Genomic DNA, 23,849 nt, shown 5'->3' with positions numbered 1-23,849 from the left:
ATATTATGAACACTCTACTAACTCTCACTAAATGGCCTGTCAAAACTTCAAAATGTGTGTTAAAACTTAAAATCTACGTGCATCTATTTGAAAAAAAAACCGGTCGTTTAGAATTTAGATATGTGTTGGGAAGTCTTCTTGTAGGTCATTCCTTAAATTGACACCATATTATAGTAACCAAGTTTTGTTGAGCCCTAAAACGAAACCCTAACGAGCTGATTTTTTGTATATTGATAGGTTAATATTTATAAGTTATATAATTTAAAAGTAATATTGTCCTACAAATAGAAAATTCCATTTTTAGGACCATCAAATCGAAATATTAAATTCTTTCTATGTCAGCTGTTAGCTACCATTATCAAAATGAAGCTACTCACTAAAATTAAGCTTGATAGTACTAATAAAAAAAACGTTCTAGGGAACCCAGACTACTAGTTTTAACTTTTAAGGCTAGAAAGGCTATAGAAAATTTAAATTATATTTTCAGGAAAAAACCATAACAAGGCATACAATTAACAAGTTACGATCCAAAGAGCTTTGTAATAAAAATAGCCTTCAGAAAAAATCAGATAAACATTCAGTTTTACGAGACTCTAAAAATTCATTTTAAAAACATAACAATATTTAATACGATTTTATGTATTCCTAAAAAGTATTTTTACTGTCGTTCTCTAGAATTTAGAAGGTTAGCTACATTTAATTATCAATTAGTTTAATTTATTGTTTATATTAACACTAATTTAGATTGACCGGTGCGGCCCAAAATTTAGGCTTTTTTGATAATTGAATGCTAAACACAACCAACAATGTATCTCATAAAGATCGCAATTTCAAGGACATTGTTTTTGGTCGTCGGTGAAACATCAGTCGTTGTGATAACTAAGAATAATAAGTATGAAATAGAATATTTATATTAAAATGAGTAGACAGGCCCGTCATTCCTTTGTTTATTTTATTCCATGAAAAAGTAATTGACATGTCAATATTATATTATAGGCATGTAACATTTCATACATAACACAGTTTCCAAAGGCACTGAAGCGTCAAAAAACACCAACAATTTTTTTTAAGCAGGTCCAGGCTGTATAATTTCCCAAATCTCAAGCATCCTGTATAAACCGGACCCATAACCTCTAACCTTTGCCGTTCTTATCTCTCTTGATGTTTTGTTTAAGCCTTTTTAGGCAGCTCGTAGAATGTTAATATGAAAATTTGTACAAATTTGTTGTTTCTCTACATTTTTGGTTTACCGTTAAATCTTTTATGTTGCTTTGTTTCTTTAACATTTTTTTTGCAAAAACTTAAAATAATATTTTTGAGCTATTTGCATAACAATTTGCAAATTGCCAGAACGCGTCGTGGCCGTTTTCATTAGAGCCACGACGCGAATTTCGCGTCGTGGCTGTTTCACTGTGACCACAACGCGTTGTGAGCCATTTTTTCGCTCATTGAGCGATTTCGGTCTTTGAGCGTAACATATATATATAATCCAAAAGTAAACAACAAAAGTTAACAAAAACCTCAATGTTGTTCCTCAGTTCTTAAATGGTTTAAATAAACACGCCAGTTATCTCGAGATTATCATATTTTTGCTAATAACTTAGATAACGCTTATAAATCAATTTTCATCGAAAACACATATCATTTGCCTAATTAGATTGGGCGTTAAATCGCCAAATGGCCATTTATAATCTGTTCATTTAAAAATAATGCATAAAAAACTCGTCAAAGATATTGTCAGGAGATACCGACTCGCGGGTCTCGAACAAAAAAACTCCCGAGGCGATCCGTGACTTCTATGTTTTATTTTTTTATTTTTAATTCATATTATCGTCCGGCTAACCCCTTTAATTTTGTTTTTAAGTATGGGTATCGGAGAATAACGAATTTTGTGAGTTTAGTTCAGTAAGTTATGACACTGTGTTGAGATTTAAACCTAAGTTATAAAATATTTTTATTTTTTTGTGTCACATGCGCTGTCTTAACTTAACTAATTTACTTTAGGTATTAGAAAGTAATTAGGTCGTTTTAGAAAGTAATTTACAGCATCTACCATTTAGCTATTAAATGGTAGATGCTGTAAATTTTACCAACATATTATCCAAATGAAATAAAAATATATATATCCACGGCCGAACATAGAACCTCCTCCTTTTAGGAAGTCACTTAAAAAATTGCCAAAGTCGAGCACAGAACCTCCTTCTTTTTTGGAAGTCCATTAATAAAAACAGAAAGTACTGATAAATAACTAAGTGTATCCTTACCGACCAAGTGTCTATAAATTATAGTATATCTAATTATCTTCATTTAAGAAGTCATTCTAGTTTCACTTAAAACCTCTTTAGGTTTAACCTTAACATAATATGGCATGGTATTAAAAGACCATAAATTGTAAACTATTAAATCGAAGTGAATTAATGGTGTGCTATAAAAGTAATCACCATCATTATGGTGCAAACCCACAACACAACCAGCATTTAACCTGGTAACAAAACCAAGAATCCATATTGCCCGTGAAATGTTCGCATAATGTTAACGAGATCGGCCTGTATCTACTGTTTGATAATAATGTCTGTATAGTCGAGGAAATGTGGCTCAGGGTTGGGAAAATTGTGAAAACTCTAACAAGAGCAATTTAAGAGATTTGAAACAAATGTAGAGATAGAATACAACATCTTTTCACTTACTTCAAATTTCTTTTATTAAAACCTATATTTTATTGTGTGCTAAGACTTGACAAATAATCTAACCCACGAAATTACAGTTTGTAATTACTGTACCAATTTGAATGAAAGACCCTACTTTAAAATATATACATTTGCTGTATATTACTATAAAATTTTTTCATCATTTGGAGTCACAAGCGCACGAAAATCAGACGAAGTTAAGAGCACAGCCTAGTAAGTAATATTTTGCATTTAATAAGGTACAGCTTGTAGCCGACGGCGAGATCGATAGATGTGAGCTCGTCGGTATGAAATTATTGACAAGTTGTTCGCGTTCGATTCCCTTGCGCTCCGTGAGCTAATGTGAGATTAATCTGGGAGATTTCCACATTTCTTATTTGTGTATGATATTGAATGTACCGTAACTTCTTGGTGGAAATTCATGTTTCACATTCTTTCATTAATTTCTTATTTGCATAGTTATTTCAGAAAATATATCATTTTAAATTAATTTTATAAAAGCCGAAAGGACTTGTACTAGATATTAAATAATTATACACTTTCCTTGCACTTATTCCACTTTATTTTAATATATTTATTACAAAATTGTTAAATACACGACATTTAACAATTTTGTAATAAATATATTAAAATAAAGTGGAATAAGTGCAAGGAAAGTGTATAATTATTTAATATTGAAGACGAATTTCCACCAAGAAGTGACAGTACATTCAATATCATATCTTGTACTAGATAGTTTATGGCCACAATATATAGCCATAGCAGAAATCGTCTGTAGACCATAATATTATTATATAATATTTTAATGTCTCATGATCATAATCAAAATAATTGATTCTATAATATGAAAAGGTGATGCTATCGATTTTACAGTCAATTTATAATCTACATTACAAATGAACTACAAACTCTAAACTACAGTTTCACGCTCTTTTATAAAATAGGCGCGAAAATTGTCAAGTGACAGTTGCAAACACTTTATTATGTTGTTCGATAGACAATATTATTATTATATGTACCATATTACATAGAACGTATACGTCATCCATACTAATATTCATACTAATATTATAAATGCGAAAGTGTGTCTGTCTGTCTGTTACCTCTTCACGCCCAAACCGCTAAACCGATTTTGCTGAAATTTGGTATGGAGATACCTTGAGTCCCGGGAAAGGACATAGGATACTTTTTATCCCGGAAAAATCCGATAAACTAATTTTGGCGCAACGGAGTTGCGGGCGTCGTCTAGTATCTCATATTTTATACTTCATAGACTTGAGCTTTTAAAATTCAAAAACTGTGGAGCAAGTGTCATTTTAATTGCCATAATAAAAGGTTAGCACATAATAAAGAAGAAATAAAAAAGTTAAAAGGCTGAATCGCGTTTGCTTTATATGTAGCTCGGTGTTTAATATGGAAAATATGTTAATCCATACTTAACATACATAAAAATTTAATGAACATCTTGCGCTTTTATCAGAGATGATGGTGATAACGTTAAGTAGTGTAAATATTTATAAATATCCGTGATCGAAATATAATCTAAGTTTAATCGTGTGACTGAACTAGATTGCTCAATGCTCAAGTAAGGTTTCCCTCATTCCTAGAACTTAGAACTTTGTTTGAGAATATTACAGCAGACTTACTTATGAACAGAAAAGAGTGCGATCGACGGTTTAACTTAGATCAATTTTCGTCCATTACCTGGTAGAGCGACTTTTTGGACAGGCTTAGAACGCTCCTACATTTTTAAGAGACCCCAAAAAAATAAAGACATTTCTAAAAGCAATTTACATGTCGCTCGCGATTTCCCTTGAAGGATTTTGGGGAGCCCCAGGGCTCAAGACTCAGGACACTTTGAGAATCTCTTTATGATGTTGCTAAAACACGGGGTCGTTAAACAAAAGAGTTCAAATAAATATGGCGCCCGCGGGCAAGGCGGGCCGGGACACCTGTGCGATTTAAACATTCTCCCAGCCCCGTATATCATATGATCACCTCTGTTATTAGCTAGAAATTAATCACCAGTTAGCTCGAATGTTCACGCCTAGCCTGTGATTAACGCAGCTCGTGTTATTTACTTATATGGAACGTGAAATATGTGTTAGATAATGTGAAATATGTTTTAATAAGATGAGTAATTATTATGGCAAGGTTCGTGGCTAGCAAATTTCTTAATGTTTTCGTTGCCAGAGACTATCCTATGCATAACCTAGGATGGTCTCTGGCAAGCTTTATATTTTGTAGACTGGAATTGTGAGAAACATAAAAAAAAAGTTCGCTAGATATTAAGACTAGAACCAAAGATGAAAGATCAATACTTGTTTTACAAATTGAAATTGACGGACGTTGTTCGTAGAGTCCACTCCTGAGGATGCTCCGGTGTTGGGGCGAAACGCGCGTCGAGGTGTTCAACCTGCATGGTGGTGAGGTGACCTTGCACGGATTTGTCAACATTATTGCTTGTGTGGTGGTGGTATTTGCAGGTTCTTGCATGCGAGTGTACGCATAGGCAGTGTGGGAGGAGGGAGGTGCTGTATGCATGCCTATGCGTACACTCACTCATTTACTAGGTTCAGGTTATTTCGCAGAATATTGCTAAAAATAATAACAAACTAATTTTAAATTCAAATTCTTCCCCGAACCTAAGAGTTTATTATTTTTATAGGCTTCTAGGTTTCTTAGGTCTACTTTCTTTTGTATCAATAATTTCACTCATACAAACAAACATAACCCTATACTATTACTTAAGTCTCTTTTGAAATCTGCAGTAGCCGGCGATACTTAAGCTGGCACAAGGTACAAACCATAATTACAGTAACTTACAGCGTAACACCCATACAATGTGAAAGGTATTGCATAAATAAACTAATAAATAAATAATACCGCGTATAATAACAAGCTACGACTGAGTAATGGTGGCCACGAGGCAACTTTACATAAAATTTCGTCCATAAAGGCTCCAGGTTTTTTTGTTTCTGCTTAACCACTATAATCAATACTTTCGGTCTATACTTAAGCTCTCGGATATTCGGCATTTCTTCATGAAATTCCTGCATCGGTTATCTGGTCCTTATAAAGAAATTTTGGTATTTAAAATTTTATTATTTTAGGATCAGTCTTAGCCTTTTTAGGGGTTGTTAAACTTTTTTGGAATTTGTTGGCATATTCTTTTGTCTTGGACTGGTCTTTAAGAAAATATAACTTAAGCAAAATCTGAACTGAATTTGTGTGGTTGTAATTTAAAGTTCACAAAATATTATAGTTAAATCTTTAGCCGGTAAAACGCTCTTCACGGACAAAGCTTATGGCGCAAAGCTTTCATTGATACGTGTAAACACCTAACAATGTAACAAAAATATTCAACTTTCGTGTCCTTTTTATATCGATATTAATTTATTCCAGATTTTATGGGTTTTTAATTGAACCTCAACCGGTGCGGCTTCGGCGGGAAAAACGATATCGATATCGAAGTGACGAGACCGACGCTGGCGGTGACGAAATGAACGCAAAAAGCGCCTAATGGCATACCGACATCAAATTGCTCGTATTTACTTTCTTGTCGTGTATTTCAGACCGCATCCTGTCGGCTTTTTATTTCGTACCCGAGCTGAATAATCGATTTAGAGGCATGCAAATATCGGTCTAGGATGCTCAAAGCGCGAAGACTTTATCCGTCGTGGGCACGTCTTTGGCGGACCGCGATCTAGATGGTCCGTCGCGCGACCGGGCGGCGATTTTATCGCAATCGCGCGACAATTGCTAACCGCGGCGCCGACGCGAATTATTCGAGCCCAACCCTATTATAACAATCGTTGACATACCAATTTCACACATACATCACTGGCTATCGTGAGTTTCGCACATCTTAATTATTTACGCAAGATTTATTCGTTCGGTAGAGAACAGAGCGAGTGTAGTTAATCTGGATTCTAGATCGTGAAATGTTTTTATTTCGAGTAGGTACGCTTTGCTATTTATTGAGCATTTTCTGCATATTTGTGGTAAGTGTTACTTTAACACTGTAAGAGCTCAATAATAAAATTAAAGGTTAAACAAGTAGAAACAAACAAAATAAAGATATTGTTTTGTTTCTTGGCCATAACAATATAGCCTGAAAAGTAGCCATTAGAATGATGTCACGAAGAGGAGACGAGCACTTGAAATATTTCTGTTTTTGTCCACCATTTCTCGGAGTTCTTAGACAAGGAGTCACGTACCAACAGAGACGCCGCACCGAACCTAGAATGGTCCGTTCAACTGATGATAAGAAAACAGGGCAACTATGTATGGCCAGAATAACTCCACCTCTCTCTTCTTGTGACGCTCCTTTAATTGGAGGTCAGAACATTTTGGCCCACTTTGCGGGATACAGAAGTATGCGTAAGAATTTCCTTGAACTGTTAAATTATTGTGTAAATTGTATAACCCCTGTTATCTGTATTCAAGGGAAAAGAGACTGCTAAGTGCCAACCTAACTACAGGTAACCTAAAGGTAACCTAATAGGCTTAGGGTAGCAGGCGCTTCACCTCATTTGATTTTTATGTAATGTCTTATAAATATTATTTTATTTATTATTATTATTAACCTCAAATAACTATTGGGTGTTTAACATTTTAAACTTTCGCGTTGTATTATAATTAAACTTTTTAATCGGGACTTAACGCGACTTATTTAAGTAGTAATGCTACTACGAGTAGGTACATACTTTTTCGCAAACGAAGACGTCGCGCTCCTGAAGTCCCCTCGTGACCACGGCCGTTGCAACACGGCCGAAACGTCGAGAAAAAGTCTGTACTCGTATTAGCATTACTACTTAAATAAGTCGCGTTAAGTCCCGATTAAAAAGTTTAATTATTAGGTGTTTTTTTATAATTATTATCAAACTCGTTGAGCAGCTACCGAATTTGAAAAACAGCAAAAAATATTTGATAATGTTAGTTCGTGTTTGTAATCTTTAATCACGATCTGGTAAAATTATATTATTATCGGGTCGAGACTTTTATGGATGCTTTAAAACTTGATGATGTAAAGAAAAATAAACGAATGCTTGTTAAAACCAATAATTTAGCTTTAGCAGTTTTTTAGCATTCATTTATTCATTCAGCTTAGAATCATATAATTATTCTAACATGTTTATCATAATCTTTTAAATATTTTACGCTAGAAAATGCCTTTTAGTCCTATCCTGAGTATATCTTAAAATAATTTATCTCTTATGGCATATGAACCCCAGTCGTCTAGCGGAAAGCCCGAATTATAAGAGCAGCAGCTAATGGCTTAGCTTAGCTAAAATAAACACAACATTACTCATAAGCCATGATTGCAATCTTATTTCACTAAAGTTATGTGTACTCAAAACAGGCTTTCATTCAAAAATGGAAGGCGGTACAATTTAGGTTTCGCCTGATGGTAATGATAACGAAACTAGACTGAAGATCTCGTAATAAAGTTAAAGTTAAGGTTGTCTATAATATAAAGTTAAAAAATATAAATAAACTCCTTTTACATTAGAATTTACCGAGTAGAAGCGATATGCCATTTGCCTGTGGTCATGTGTGGCGGTAACTGCTGTTCATATTAAGATAATAAGAATTTTCATGAATTGTAATAATTATTCATGAAAATTTGGAATTACCTTATGAGGATAGAAAATGGATGTTAGAGATCTAATATTTTATGAATATCGCGAATTGAAATTTGTAATTGCCATTTGCCTGTGTTCATGTGTATGTAACTGCTGTCTATATTAAGACACCTAATTCGAATTTTCATGAATTGTAATAATTATTCTTGAAAATTCGGATTACCTTATGAAGATAGAAAATGGACGTTAGAGATCTCTCTAGGTTTAAGTATATTTTATGAACCTTATATACAAAACCCGGAATTCACGATAACAACGTACGTAAACCTGACTAGATAAAGTGAAGCTGCGTCCACCTATTAAAAGAAATGTCAAATGTCATCCATGGTCTGATAAGGTGGAGTCATGATTCCCGGGTTGTCCCGTTTCTGGGAAGGGGTAAATGCCGTCACGTGCGCACGCGCATCTGATAGCACCGACATTCGCCGACAGCGGGGAATGTTCGCCGACACCAGGGAGTGGATGGGGAAAATTTTGCCGACATCAGGGAGTGTTTGGTAACACCTGATAATGTTTGCTGACACCAGAGAAATGTTTGCCAAGAACGACGAAAGCTTCCATGATTTCAGGATAAGTTTCAGCCAACAGTAGGTACGACTGTTGCAAATGAACAATAATTTACCAATAATAATAATAATTAAACGATGATGGTTTTGAATGCTTCTTGGCTTGCTAAATGCTTGAATCTTGATGCATTGCTCTTACATATTTTCATTGTTATATTCGAAGCTTATTTCAATGCTTGTTGAACAACGAGATGATATTTCAAAACTCGACTGGATATTAGCAAAAACTGACCCACAAACGGGAGCATTGGTGGCCAACATTTTATTCGAATGTTTATAAATCAAATCATATTTTGGTACGAAAAAGCGCTCGGCTGAGACCGCCGGGCGCGCCGCGTGGCGCACATTCCCGCCTTTTTGCCCGACTTCCAAAAAGGAGGAGGTTATATATTCGACCCTCGGATATTTTTGCCTGACGTATTTATTGCGACTGATGCATGGGCCGGGAGATAGCAGATTTGACAACGATTCCCCGCACTTCGATCTATTGTATCAGTCGTCGTGACTTTTTATCGCATGTCTTCGATATTCGCGCCAGAATTTCATAAAGGTGGATTTATGATCGACGGAGCCGACGTTGGGTTAGGATTGGAAATTAGGACATGCCGTAGAATAGTGCTTTCTTATACTATTATCTGGGTATCTTTAAAAAACATACATTTTTAACTTTAAAGAAACTTTAATGCGTTAGTCAAACGAATCTTCCTGAACATAAAACTTGAAGCTTGTGGTAGCCTTTGGACATGGATTCTGTAGACGGCAAAGAATTTGAATTCTGAATTAAAAAAAAGCATAGAAATCTCGATCTCATACTTCAATAAAACATACCTTTAATTGCCAATAATTTCTAAAATATTATTTCGGCAACTTCAATTACTTACAATTCGCTACTTGCAAGCACGATGACGATGCATTTGCGTACTTCGAATCCAATTCGAAGAATTTAAATACGGAATATTTCATCGAGTTATTATTTTAATATAGGGCGTTTTGTTATTGCATTCTTGTCCACAATAGCATTTCGATAGCCAAAGCGGCTGAATAAATTGCATAAATATTTATCAGCACGCATTATGCCACCGAGGCATCTCCGAGGCAAAACGAATACGACCGAATACAAGATTCTGAATCGCCATAATTGTTTTTGTGGCAAACGTTATCGAGGGCGGCGCACACCACCGGTGCTACTTCTCTGGCCGAATCGATCCCCGGTGTTCTAGTTTTTCTGGAATCGATATAACTCGATAATTAGCGAGGACTGGAGTGAACAGGAATTGCAGATCCCACATCGAGCTGGGAGGATCGTTTTTTTATGGAATCATCGGATATTTGTTCAAATGAATGTACCGAAAATGGTGGGGTGTTGTCCCACGGTTGGCTACACTAATGAGGTATTTGGGGAATTCAAATGCGTTGTTTTTGGCGGAACAGTTAATTAGTTTGTACATTAAATTGCACTTTGCATTTGTAGTGTGTTAATGATTTTGCTGATATCGAAAATGCCTGTAGGTACATTTTTGTGAAAATTTGTGACAGAATTACTCTTTAAATGGCGTAAAGATGTATCCAAGGGTGACATTATAGCGAGGCATAAGCATTAAAGCTGCCTAGTACGAGAAATGAAGAAGGTCATATAGAAGAAGTCACCAAAACATAAAGTAAACAAGATCTTAAATTATATATTTTTTTATAAGAAGTATTTATTGTCTACTTCCATGAAATAGCATTGCAGGGCATCGCACGTACCAACATTATAGTAATAAACGCAGCAACACTACGCGGTATCAGGTTTCATTCAACAGAACATGTTTACGGATGCAATGATACACGGGCAGTGCTAGGGATACACAAATTTACAGATTTAGTCCATTTGTCGTATGCGTTATAAAAGCTGGTAACAACCAGGCATTTAGTCATACTCAATCCACTTTTGAGTCTTCACGAAAAATAGAAGAGCCTTCAAGAGAGGGCAACGCAATTGACACTGTTAATCGCGATTCCCGATTCGGGAATCTAAGAACAAAGATCTTACCTAACCTAACCTAACTACTAAATCATTTTAAAGTTCGAAGGTTAAACCTTCTGAACACTAGTTCAAGTTATGACAAAACTAAATCTAAATGAACCAATGTTGCGGCTAATGGCTTCAAAGACGAAGACAATGTTTCATCGAATTGTCAGTGAAAACCGCGGACACGGACATGTTCGCGCGGCGTGACCCTGCGATTTCCCGGACGGATTGTAGTATTGTGAGCCGCGGACATATATCAGCTCTGCTCTATCCGTCCGGCGCCCCGCTGGTCGCTGCACAAATTTACGAGCGCCTCCGTACATTTCCCATGTCGATATACCAGGTGAGACAAAAAGACGACACGGGGCCTCGTAAAAGAATTTACATAAACGTCCATCATGGAAGCTCTGTTTAAAGGAAACAATGGCTTTTAATAATTTGAATTTTTGGTGAGTTGGAACTTGGAAGACTTGGGGATATTTCAGAATATATATATTTTTTTATGTAATAAGGGGGCAAAGGAGCAAACGGGTCACCTGATGGAAAGCAACATCCGTCGCCCATGGACACTCGCAGCATCAGAAGAGCTGCAAGTGCGTTGCCAGCCTTTTAAGAGGGAATAGGGTAAAAGGGGAGGGTAGGGAAGGGAAGGGAATAGGGGAAGGTAGGGAAGGGAATAGGGGAAGGCAGGGAACAGAATAGGGTAGGGGATTGGGCCTCCGGTAAACTCACTTACTCGGCGAAACACAGCGCAAGCGCTGTTGCACGCCGGTTTTCTGTGAGAACGTGGTATTTCTCCGGTCAAGCCGGCCCATTCGTGCCGAAGCATGACTCTCCCACGTATAAAGGCTTTTAGGCTCAAGAGTCTAGTCCGCTTTGTGATGCTCTTTAAAAAGCTTTTTGATTAGTACTACGTTAATACCTAATCAATGTTTGTTCTCTTTTGTTTACTTTAGATAGCTGAATTCTAGATGATACCTTCATTGTATTAATATAACTGCTAGATAAGGATTATGATTATGAAGAGTAAACCCATAGGAAAGGATTGACAATATTCTTTCAACCAGCACCCTCATCGCTTAACCCAGCGAGCGAACAAACGTGACGATGGAATGTGCGAATATTCACAATGCGCTTTGAACACGAATAAATATTCCTTTTATTCCAATTTGTCAAGTGAGCCACTCTCAACGGTGACTTATCTCCGAGTGAGCACCCGGCAAAACAATGCAGCGGTATCGTTAAAAAACGTGGTCGGATACAGCATTTATCATCGTTGATTAAATACCATTGTTTTGTGCTGGCCGAGGGAGTCCTCGCGACTTGCTCCTTTTGCCCGCCTCGCATTATGCTTGTTCGGAGACAATAAGTCTGTTAAATTGGCTGTCTATACCTTCGTGTATGCGTGTAGCGCTGTTCGCTTCGATTCTCCGCCTTTTTCATTTGGGGAATTTAAACTTAATTTTTGTTGTTAAACGATATTACACCATACTTCGAAATATACAATATCGTTTGATATTTTATTATTCGTTTCCAATAAATAAATAAATTATTCGTTTCACCACAAGGCTAGCCCTTATAAGTTTAACGATTTGGTATCTACAGAGTCCTAACTCTACATTTTGTAGCGGAATCAACTTCTGTCTATTTCTTCGTACTTAGTCGTGGTTCAATTACTAACTCTACACTATAGGTACTACTTTAAAATATTTATTTCACTATGTAGTTACTACATTTTTATTATCTTTTTAGTATAGCTTAAGAAGGATAGAGATAGATAGCTGATAGTAATTTACAAGTTTATTTTTACTAAGTCGTGGTTTCAATTAATCTTTACATTATCGTCAAAATATATTGATTTTTATTTAGTTACGAGTATATTGATTTAGTTTCTTATTTCCATTATTTTCATTGCAACTTAAAAGACTTCTAGAATTTTGTAATTTGCTAACATTATCATCATTATCACAGTCCCGTTAAACAGTGTTTTCTGTATGGTAGGTCACAGTACTTTGGACACGTATGGGGCATCTAGATCTTGTAGATATATAGGAGCAAGTACGTGCTGTACCGGCGGCACATCAAAGTATTGTTATCTTGAAATTTCACAGAATTCAGAAGGTTCAAACCCACGCTTTTCGCGAATTATTTCCTCTTTATCTATCTTCTTTTTATGGTTAAAAAAATGACGCCTGATGTTATGGCTTTCTTATTTTGCAATACAGAAGTGGGAAATACTTAAAACTGTAATCCACATTATAAGATGACTTATCTGTATTTTGATCCCGATTCTTATAGTCTATCTCGATTTCTAGTCGATTTTGTGTTCCTTGTTCGATTCATACACTAATTTCCTATCATCCTACTGCCTACAATATGATATTAGCTAGTAGTACGTATTGTATTCTTGTACTTTTCTTTTAAAATATTGACATTACAAAAGACATAAGGAAAAGACGGCAACGGCACTTACCTCGCTAACTACATTGTACAACAGAGGCCGACAAAGAATGCGGCTTAATAAAAATGTAACGCACATGCGGTCACCGGTCGTGCGGCATTATGACGACCAATTAATTTATTAATTAACGACAATTAATCGCCCCTGGTTCCGCATCACTAGGCTTTCTATAGAAATACTTTTTACCGCTACAACTGTCGTCGAGGTAGGATTGTCAGAGTCGCCGACTATTTAATTGCCAATAATTTAGGTAATTAATAAGAAAGGTCATCTAATGGTCAAAGGAATTAGCGTATTAAAGATTTATTTGAAACTCAGATACTTAGATACATTTAGGTTACCAAAAGCAAGACTTCTTTATAAGGTAAGGATGGTTATAATTTATAAAGAACCGAAGATGTTGGGTTACAGTGAGAGATGTTTTGCCTGTGACCTTTATGCCAACGAAATCACCCCCAAAAATGTATTGTGTAAAGCTACAGTACATTCCGGTCGAATTCAAGTCCGGTCAGTTTGGCCTGCGATCAGACGGACCGGAGCAATCGGCCTCCTTATTTATGAAGGACTTAAGGCATATCGTGCATTAGCATACCTTCTAAAAAAATCAAGTTTACCAAGTACTAACCCATATAGTGCGATGAACGACGTTGCTTAATTACGTAAGTCACAAATATTTTGCATTAGCAAAAACTAAAACTATAAACCGATCATAAACGGTCAAATTGCGCAAGCGATTGACGAGACGTTGACGGATCGGCCTCTGTCAGTGAGCTGTCAGCCGGGCCAGGTCCCAGGCGGTCAGGGCTCATCAATAACTGGATAGTGTCAGATGACCAGATATGCTACCTGTGTTCCAACCGGTCTCAATGCCTATTTTTATTAATTTTTTGTCTGCACAATCATTTTTATTTATAAACGCTATGGAATTCTTAAAATTCTCTGTTACAATGTTGGGTTATAAACTCCATATTGCAGAGATGTTCTGCCTCTTATAGAAATACCCTTTATGTCAATGAAAAGGATAAATCTCAAAACATCTCAAAATTAGTCTATTGTACCTATAGCTATAGACATACTAGTACTTCTATAAGTTCTTCTTTTCTTCTACTAAAATATGTGTTATATATATTTAATATAACAATTAACATTTCTTTCAATTTCCTTCTTTATCGTATTTAAAAATTTTCGTATTCAAGAATTATACAGTACACTAGCTGTTGCCCGCGACTTCGTCCGCGTGGACTTCAGTTTATAGTACTTTATAGCGCGCGATGTCAACAAAATTGGTGTCAAAAGCTTTTATAAAAAAACCCTGGTACCCCTTAAATCAATACAGCTGTGCAGTGTGCACACAATAAGTATTTCATTTTTTTATATTAAACTTTATATTTTATGCCAAATTTTAAAGCTTATTTAGCCCTCCGATTACACAACTTTACCCATAAACTATTTATCATTGATAGATTTAAGGTTACGTCACTGCACAGATAAAGTACTGAGTTATTTAATACCGTAGAATAGATATAACAATCGAAAAAAATCGAAACTTAAATGTAAGATGATACCACGTCTTATAGGAAGACTTTTGAGCAAGCGTCAGCGCGATGTAGAAGACGCACGGCGCCATCTATTATGAATTGTTGGAACTAACTTAATTTGAACAAATTTACGCATTTTCACCCCCTTACAACCCTTTTTTCCAGTAAAAAAAGTAGCCTATGTCCTTTCTCAGGCTTTAGACTATCTGTATACAAAATTTCATTACCATCGGTTCGGTAGTTTTGGCGTTTGGCGTGAAAGCGAGACTGACAGACAGACAGACAGACAGAGATACTTTTGGCGTTTGGCGTGAAAGCGAGACTGACAGACAGACAGACAGACAGACAAAGATACTTTCGCATTTATAATATTAGTATAGATTATGTGCACACTGCACAGCTGTTTTTGGGTATTTTGATTAATTAAGGGCCGCGCTACACCGGAATGGCAGCGGCGAGGCGAGCACTTTCAGCGCTGCCATTCCGGTGTAACGCGGCCCTAAGAGGGGTACCACTTACCAGGGTTTTAAAAAGTTTTTAAATTTGACACAAATTTTGTTGACACCGCGCGCTATAAACTAAAGTCCACGCGGACGAAGTCGCGGGCAACAGCTAGTTAGTTAATATTAACGTGTATAACAATCGAAAGAATCGTAAAACCTACCTCAACATGGTACCACCTCTTATAGAAATACGCATGAGCAAGCAATAGCGCGATCTAGGGGACTCTTGGCGCTATCTGTTTTGAGTTTTTTGGAACTAAGTTGATTTAACCAAATTTACGCATTTTCACCCCCTTACAACCCCTTTTTCCAGTTAAAAAGTAGCCTATGTCCTTTCTCAAGCTTTAGACTATCTGTGTACAAAATTTCATTACAATCGGTTCAGTAGTTTTGGCGCTGTTGTTTTTGAATTTGATGTCTAAGTTGGTAGGTGAGTTATTAGTTAATAACGTGTATAACAATCGAAAGAATCGAAAAATCTAGCTCAATATGGTACCACCTCTTATAGAAATACGTATGAGCAAGCAATAGCGCGATCTAGGGGACTCTTGGCGCCATCTGTTTTAAGTTTTTGGAACTAAGTTAATTTGACCAAATTTACGCATTTTCACCCCCTTACAACCCCTTTTTCCAGTTAAAAAGTAGCCTATGTCCTTTCTCAGGCTTTAGACTATCTGTGTACAAAATTTCATTACTATCGGTTCAGTAGTTTTGGCGTGAAAGCGAGACAGACAGACAGACAGGCAGAGATACTTTCGCATTTATAATATTAGTATAGATATAGATAATATTCTAACGTATTAAAAACTATAAACAAAAACATACTAACTAATAAGTATGATTAGTTCTATGTTACAATAAAGTAAAAAATAAAACGCCATCTGTTGAATCGTATTAGAACTAAAATGTTCATTCCATCGATATATTTCTGGATTGTTTATAATATTATACATAAAATATGTTTAAGATTTTTGAAATTTTATTTTAATACACATCCAAGACCCAGGAAAATTGAAAACTTTTTGTTCCGCCTGCGGGACTCGAACCCAGGACCCCCGGGATGAGCGGTGGCCATGCGCAATGGGAATTCATTTTCATCGAAATTTTCATGGAAATAAGATATTTTCCCACATCAAAATGTAACCTATGTCCTTTCTCAGACTCTAGAATAACTGTATACAAAATTTCATTGCAATCGGTTCAGTAGTTTTGGCGTGAAAGCAAGACAGACAGACAGACAGACAGACAGACAGAGATACTTTCGCATTTATAATATTAGTATGGATTAAACATCATATTCTAACGTATTAAAAACTATAAACAAAAACATACTAATTAATAAGTATGATTAGTTCTATGTTACAATAAAGTAAAAAATAAAACGCCATCTGTTGAATCGTATTAGAACTAAAATGTTCATTCCATCTATACATATATTTCTGGATTTTTTATAATATTATACATAAAATATGTTTAAGATTTTTGAAATTTTATTTTAATACACATCCAAGACCCAGGAAAATTGAAAACTTTTTGTTCCGCCTGCGGGACTCGAACCCAGGACCCCCGGGATGAGCGCTGGCCACGCGCAATGCGAATTCATTTTCATCGAAATTTTCATGGAAATAAGATATTTTCCCACATCAAAATGTAGCCTATGTCCTTTCTCAGACTCTAGAATAACTGTATACAAAATTTCATTGCAATCGGTTCAGTAGTTTTGGCGTGAAAGCAAGACAGACAGACAGACAGACAGACAGACAGACAGACAGAGATACTTTCGCATTTATAATATTAGTATGGATTAATGGACAGTAGTCTAAAACAGCATTTTTCTTTATCAACTTTAAGCAACATTTCAATTTTCATCTAGGATGGAAACAAAATATTGCAAAAATCAAATAATTTAGTATTGAAAGTCCATTTGTCTCGTTGAAGTCTTATACAAGAACGGTAATAGTTCGTGGGCAATTCATTAATATCTGTAACACTTTCATATGCACCTGACTCATAAGCTACGTGGGTTTTTAAATGGATTTTAATGATTTCTTCATGATTAATGATGCGTAAAAATAGGCACTTGCTTTATTCATACCATGTTACATAAAGCCTACCGTGGTCCAGTAGTTGTCTTTTAACGAGAGCTTGGATTCGATTCCCACGTTAAAGAAATAAAAATACTGTTTCCAAGCTTGGTAACGACAATACAGGCTGATGAATAGGTAAAGTTTGCCTAAACTAGATAACAAAATCCTATGTAAAATTAATTTGATCCCCGTTGCATGGATATCAGAGACGAAAGTCCTAAGTCCTACGATAAAAATCAAGTTATTTCCTAATTGTGTCTTCAAATACAAAATACCAATACTTTAAATCCATTTACGAAACTTAAGAACCAATACCTACTCATTTAAAAAACAATACAAATCAGATAAATACAGATGGTAACAACGATTTGCTCGGCTCAAAAAAGGATATTAGAGCGTCATATTTTGAAAATGCAATGTCATTTTGTTCTTTAAGTCAAGGGGATAAGAGCGATCGTTGGCAGCGTGGGTAACTAATGAGCGCCAGTGCACATAAAAGACCCAGTAGCAGCGTTCCTTGTCTCACCCATTAGTTATCTCTTATCGATACTTTTCGAATATATCTCTGGGAGCGTTTTTATATGTGAGAGAATATCATAAACACACCACTCGGGTTTTTGTACATTTTTTATCGATGCTAGTGATGTAACGCGATTAGATAATGTTTAATAGGCATGGCCAGACGGGTTGACGTCTTCAACTAAGCTTTTCTTATTTTATGGAGGCTGGGAACTGGGTTCAAATTGTCCTTACAAAACTATTTGATAGTTTTTGAAATGCTGGACCTTAGTAGATGTTTTAATGATTTTTCAGATAGTATAGACTATAGTACAAATGAAAAGTTTGTAACAACAGTAAAACTTAACCTAGGTAGGGCTACTGTAAACTATAAAAAGTTTATCAGTAGCATCTTTCTAAAATTTTAATGTATATAATTGTTTGTTCGATGTTGCCTCTAGAGTCTAGACTTGAATCCTTTAAAATATTTTTACCATGACTAAAATTTGTATAAAGACTTGAAATAGTAATTTATCAGCCCACCTCAGGCCAAACCGAGTAGCTCATAATTACGCATTTAAATACAAAGACTAATTTAATAAGTGACCCAACCCAAATGTCAAGCGTCCAAAAAACCAAACAATGAAAGATGGTGATCAAACTCCTTGGAAAATGCATCAAATAAATTGGGAGTCATTTTTTAAATTATATATCGGGCACAATGGGCAAGAACAACTGTTAGGTAACATTTAACATCATTATAAGTGAAAAGTTGAGCGATGGTTCCCGGAACGCGTAGGAGGTTCTTTTTGTTGGCGATTCGTAATCGATACGATATTATGTACATCGTTATTTCAAGTGTTGGGAGTTATTCAGTACTACCAGCGTTATTTTTCATCTTTTGTCACTTTCGTCGTTTTATTAAGTGTCTGCTACTGTACGGTTAAACCTTCGTAAGTCAAGTGTATATAAATAAAATATATTTTTTTACTTTTTATTGTTATAAATGGTTACACAGCCATTTACTGTGATAACACAGAGTCTACAATTGGTCACACGTTTGGATTGTGGAGAAGTAGAATATTTGCACTTACCTACATTTAAAGTGTAAATTCAAATTGGTTATGGTTAAGTGGCATATATTTTCGCAATAAAAATAATGTTGCTAAAAAAAGATGTAGGTTATATGTCCATTAGGATTTAGGAATAAAAAACTGTCTAGAACAAGACGACTCTATTTTTCAGATCAGGTATTTTATATAACTGTATACTTTTTAGGAACATTGATTAAGTTTACAATGTGATCAGAAGCGTAAGAGGATCCGGTGTAATATCGATATCTCTGGTCTCGATATCTCCCATCGATCGATCTCGCTCGAATTACTCGATTGTGCCGCGCCGAACATAATGAATGACATGACTAACGATTTCACTGTACACTTTCCAATTTTTTTGTCTAGTGCATTAGTATTTAGTCCATGACAGCTATGCCAGGAAAAGTCAAGACTGAAACTCCAAGATAATAATATTGTTAATATGAGAATAATCAAAAGTCAATGGAAGATCCATACAAGAAAGAAAACAGTACCTACTATGAAGCTTGAAAACTGCGTTTACTCATTTAAAGTTTTTTTTAAATGTAAATTTATCATTATAAGTAAAACATAATATTATTAATCGTAGAGTTTAAATGCTATTATGAAAATGTGTTTTAATTTTTCAGGTGTAAGAAATGCAAACAATGAAAGCAGCTGTAATGAAAATAGCCCGTCGGGCCGGAGTTCCACAAGGCACTCCACTCTATCCTAGGCTTTATAATATTTTTATCAATAATCTCGCAATGCTCGTTTCTTTATACGCTCATGATTCAGCAGTATATACAATCGACCAATTTAAGTAACCGATGTCGGACATTAATCCTAATGTACTGTCTACTGTTTAAACGACGTTTAATCTAAACAAAAATATTTCATCCAATAAAACTATGGATGGAAAAAAGTCGGAATGGTACACTGCTTGTAAGTTATTCGATGAGTATGACTTCTGGGAAGCTATGCCGGCCAATGTCATATCACGACGGATAGTGTTGGGACGCTCTATGCGAGGAATTTTATATCGATAGCATCGGTAGATTTTTGGAGTAGCTTTTGTCGATATTGGATATGATTAAAACGGATAGGGTTTTCTTTTACAGGAAAAGAAAACAACTGATAGTAAGTAGGTATAAGTAATTTTTTTGTAGTAGAGTAGTTGTATATTGGTTAGTAACGACACATATATTAGAAAAGAAAACATCTGCGTACATCAAATACTCATACCAAGAAGAATTTTAATATTTTGGTGTGTACTAATAACAGCTGTAATATTAGTTTTGTATATTATTTTATATCATTTTAAGTTTTGCTAAGTTACCGTACTTGCCTATTATTTATATACAATAAGTAAATATAAAATAAAATGTTGTTTTGTGTAAAATACACATCACAACATTTTGTCGAGTGCCATTCTTTTATCAATAGAACATTCTATGTGTACCTATTTTTGTCCTGTCAATATCGTATCGAAAATACGACATAATTCATAAAGTTATCGAGTCGATATCTTACATTCCCATCCCTATAAACGCAGGCGCAGGCGCACGACAGATGATCAGTCATGGCCCAGATGATGCGATAAGCCCGCGGTAGCCGCTCATTAATCTCCCCACTCCCCGCTCCCCCCTCCCCCCAACCCCCACTCCCCAAAACTCCCCACTAACATAATTAGCCGGACACTTACCGAAATGACAACCTCCTTTTGGGAGTCGGTTAAGCTAATGTTTATGATTATTGTATGATGTAAGTATCAATGGAGCCGCAACCGGTCCGAGCGGTGCTCGTGTTACTGTTTATAAATGCAATAAATGTTCCGAGGGTATCATGTTTTCGTCAACCTACCCGAGAAATGGTAAAATAACTTATGGATTTTATGTCGCTGGTTATACTTATGTTGTAAATCGATGGGCAGAAGAAGGAGGCTCATTACATGAAAGTTAGGTAGTCCGTGTATACATTAAAATTTAGGCTTTCCCAATGTTATTCAATGAGATAGTTTTTATTATTCGTAGGTAAGGGGCATATTGATATTTTGTCAGCAACAGCAACAAAATATAACTCAAAAACAAAAGGCTACAAAAAAGAAATCAAACAGGAAACGCAAAAAAGAATCAATGTAGACAAAATCAGATAAAACGAAGAAACGGACCAAAATCATTCATAAACGTGTAAAATCCGATCAATCAAGGTTTTGTGGGGCCATCTTATGGGGCCATATCGTGGGGCCATTAATTAATAGTGATTTTGTCCCATCGAGTTAGAGCGCGGCGGGGGGCGCTCCCGTTGGACCCCCATAAAAACAATTCAAATGCGTAATACCGATTTTTATTAATTTATAACTTGTACACTTTTTTATTCTTTTGTCAAAACCAAAAAACCTTTTCAAAGCATCAGAAATTTGTTTTAAAAAATATCTTTATTATGGGGTAGTTTTAAGCCACCCCATAATAATATCTACAAGGTTTTAATCTTGACTCTAAAACTTGCCAAAATAAAGTTTAGTTTATACATAAAAACACAAACATTCCAGTTTCCACACATAAATTCTAAATTTGAGTAAATCTACTTTGTCTCTACTTCAGATTTTTTAAAGTTTACAGTTATATTATATGATATCACAGGTCCACAGCGCGGCGTTCTAAATACATAATATCTAAAACTTCAGCTATACCAAATGACGAACTTCAGCTAAGTATTATATCAAATGCCCTAATGACGAAAGTTCAGAGAAAGCCCTATATACTAAGTCCAAAAAACTTAAAACTTTTCAATACTCGAAGCTCATTAGTTTAAACCGACTCCTCTCATTAGGGCTCAAACAAAACAAACATAAAACCTTGTTTTAACGACTTTATAAAACGTAAGCATCCATTTTGGAGGCAGGTCACGAGTGGGCTCGCCTAATTTAATTTAGAAAATATACCGTTGAGGCTGGGCCCGGGCCTTGATTCTGGGAACTCGTAAAGAGACGCGTCGCCCGTACATACTTTCCACATAAAACATACATTATGTGAATTGATGGTGTCGTTACAGACTAGAAAATGCCGATGCTGAGGAATCTATACAATCTGACAATATTACTAGCGAGGAATTAAAGCTTTCTTTACACACTTATAGAGATTTCATTTGAGAAAATGCAGAATAATTTTTTCTTTGAACAAATAGATTTTTGCTAAAGAGGCGCTTCCTAAATAACGTAAAGGACGTGTTACTTTTCTCACTGTATCAACGATTGTAGGTAGCTACATATTATATAATATTTTGTACTACTAACTCTATGTATGTACCTGTATAACACCTGTAAAGGCAACTTTGAGTATGAAACAAGTATAACGTAATTTTAATATTTCTACTTTGTGTGTCAATAAAATTTAATTAAGTAAGTAGATAAATTTTAGCATTCGCTAATTTTAGCTAAATATATTGAGGCACAGTTTGCAAATAAACGAGAATACAGCACAGCTATTCGTCTATTCTTAGTCTAGTTTATTTTTTAATTTGTAACAAGTTGCGAGAAATCCGAGCACAAATAAATTTAAATACGCGAAGATAAATCAAGTCTCTACTGAGCTGTAGACTGTTCCCATCTCATTACACTGGTCTGTTCTTATTGGGGCTTTGTTGAAAAATAGTTATATACTCAAAACACTGAGAACTAAGACGTGGCAATTTTGTAGCAAATTGGATTTCCATTTTCAATATTTGGTGCCTCGTCTCATGGAACAGACGAAAAAAATGTCTTAGAAAATTTAGTCAAATTTCAAACCGAGTTTACACCGAGAACAAATTGAGACAAATCTGTGTAAAACATATTATTTCACCTATAACTTAGGTTTTATGAAACATCGAAAAAAGTACGTCCATTCAGTAGCTAGATAGGTAGCAAGATATAATATATTATAAAAGTTTTTTGTCTAATCTCTACATTCCATAAGATTTTGCCAATTATGTATTTGTTCAGATTAAGTTTTTTCGTCGAAAATAATGAATTATTCCTTTTAGCGCCCATATAAACTGTGGGCAATATAACCAGTCTTTCTAGCTCGAGACCAAGTGAAGCCTTACGGAGTGTTGAATAGACAGTATATTAATACGGAGCACGGTCAAATGTTAATCGGTTGCAAGTCGGCACTCCTCGCCCACGAAGATCCATCACACTCGTCATTATTCACACACAAATTATGTAATTTCAATAAATGGAACTTATTGAATAGCGATGAGCGTCGGTAGGCCGTTGAGGAACCCCCACTGTGAGTCTGACGCGCCTTTCACTCCGAGACTATACGAGAATATTGCTGAGACAAGATAAAACATACATTACGTGATATGTTAGGAAATATTTCTTTGGAACGAAAGAAAATCAGTAATGTATGATGTAGGTACCAAAGTTTACGGTAAGTAGGTCTGGGAACTTTAATGAGTGTTTTGTTACTTATGATCTGAAAAATATGTATTTTATTTAAATATATCGATTAGTTTCGAATTGCAATAAGTGTTAATAGTAATATTATATTGATGGATGGTTTTAAGATTAAACGGTTAATAAGAATAAAATGTACTTAAAAGTAATGAACGTGACTTGGTCCATTATGACTAACATAAAGTACTCTCTGCTTGAAAAGTGATATATATATATACAGTATATTTCGGATGTAACGACGCCGAAGGGACCATGTTAATGTCGTCGCTATATCCAGAAGTCTCAATATCCGAAATAATAAAAAAACAAATACAACAATATGTACATATTTACTTA

This window comes from Aricia agestis, chromosome 10 (genome assembly GCF_905147365.1).
Source record: "Aricia agestis chromosome 10, ilAriAges1.1, whole genome shotgun sequence".
In the NCBI taxonomy this organism is placed as follows: Eukaryota; Metazoa; Arthropoda; class Insecta; order Lepidoptera; family Lycaenidae; genus Aricia; species Aricia agestis.
The sequence above is the reverse complement of the archived record's forward strand: the minus strand, read 5'-3'. Positions refer to the sequence as shown.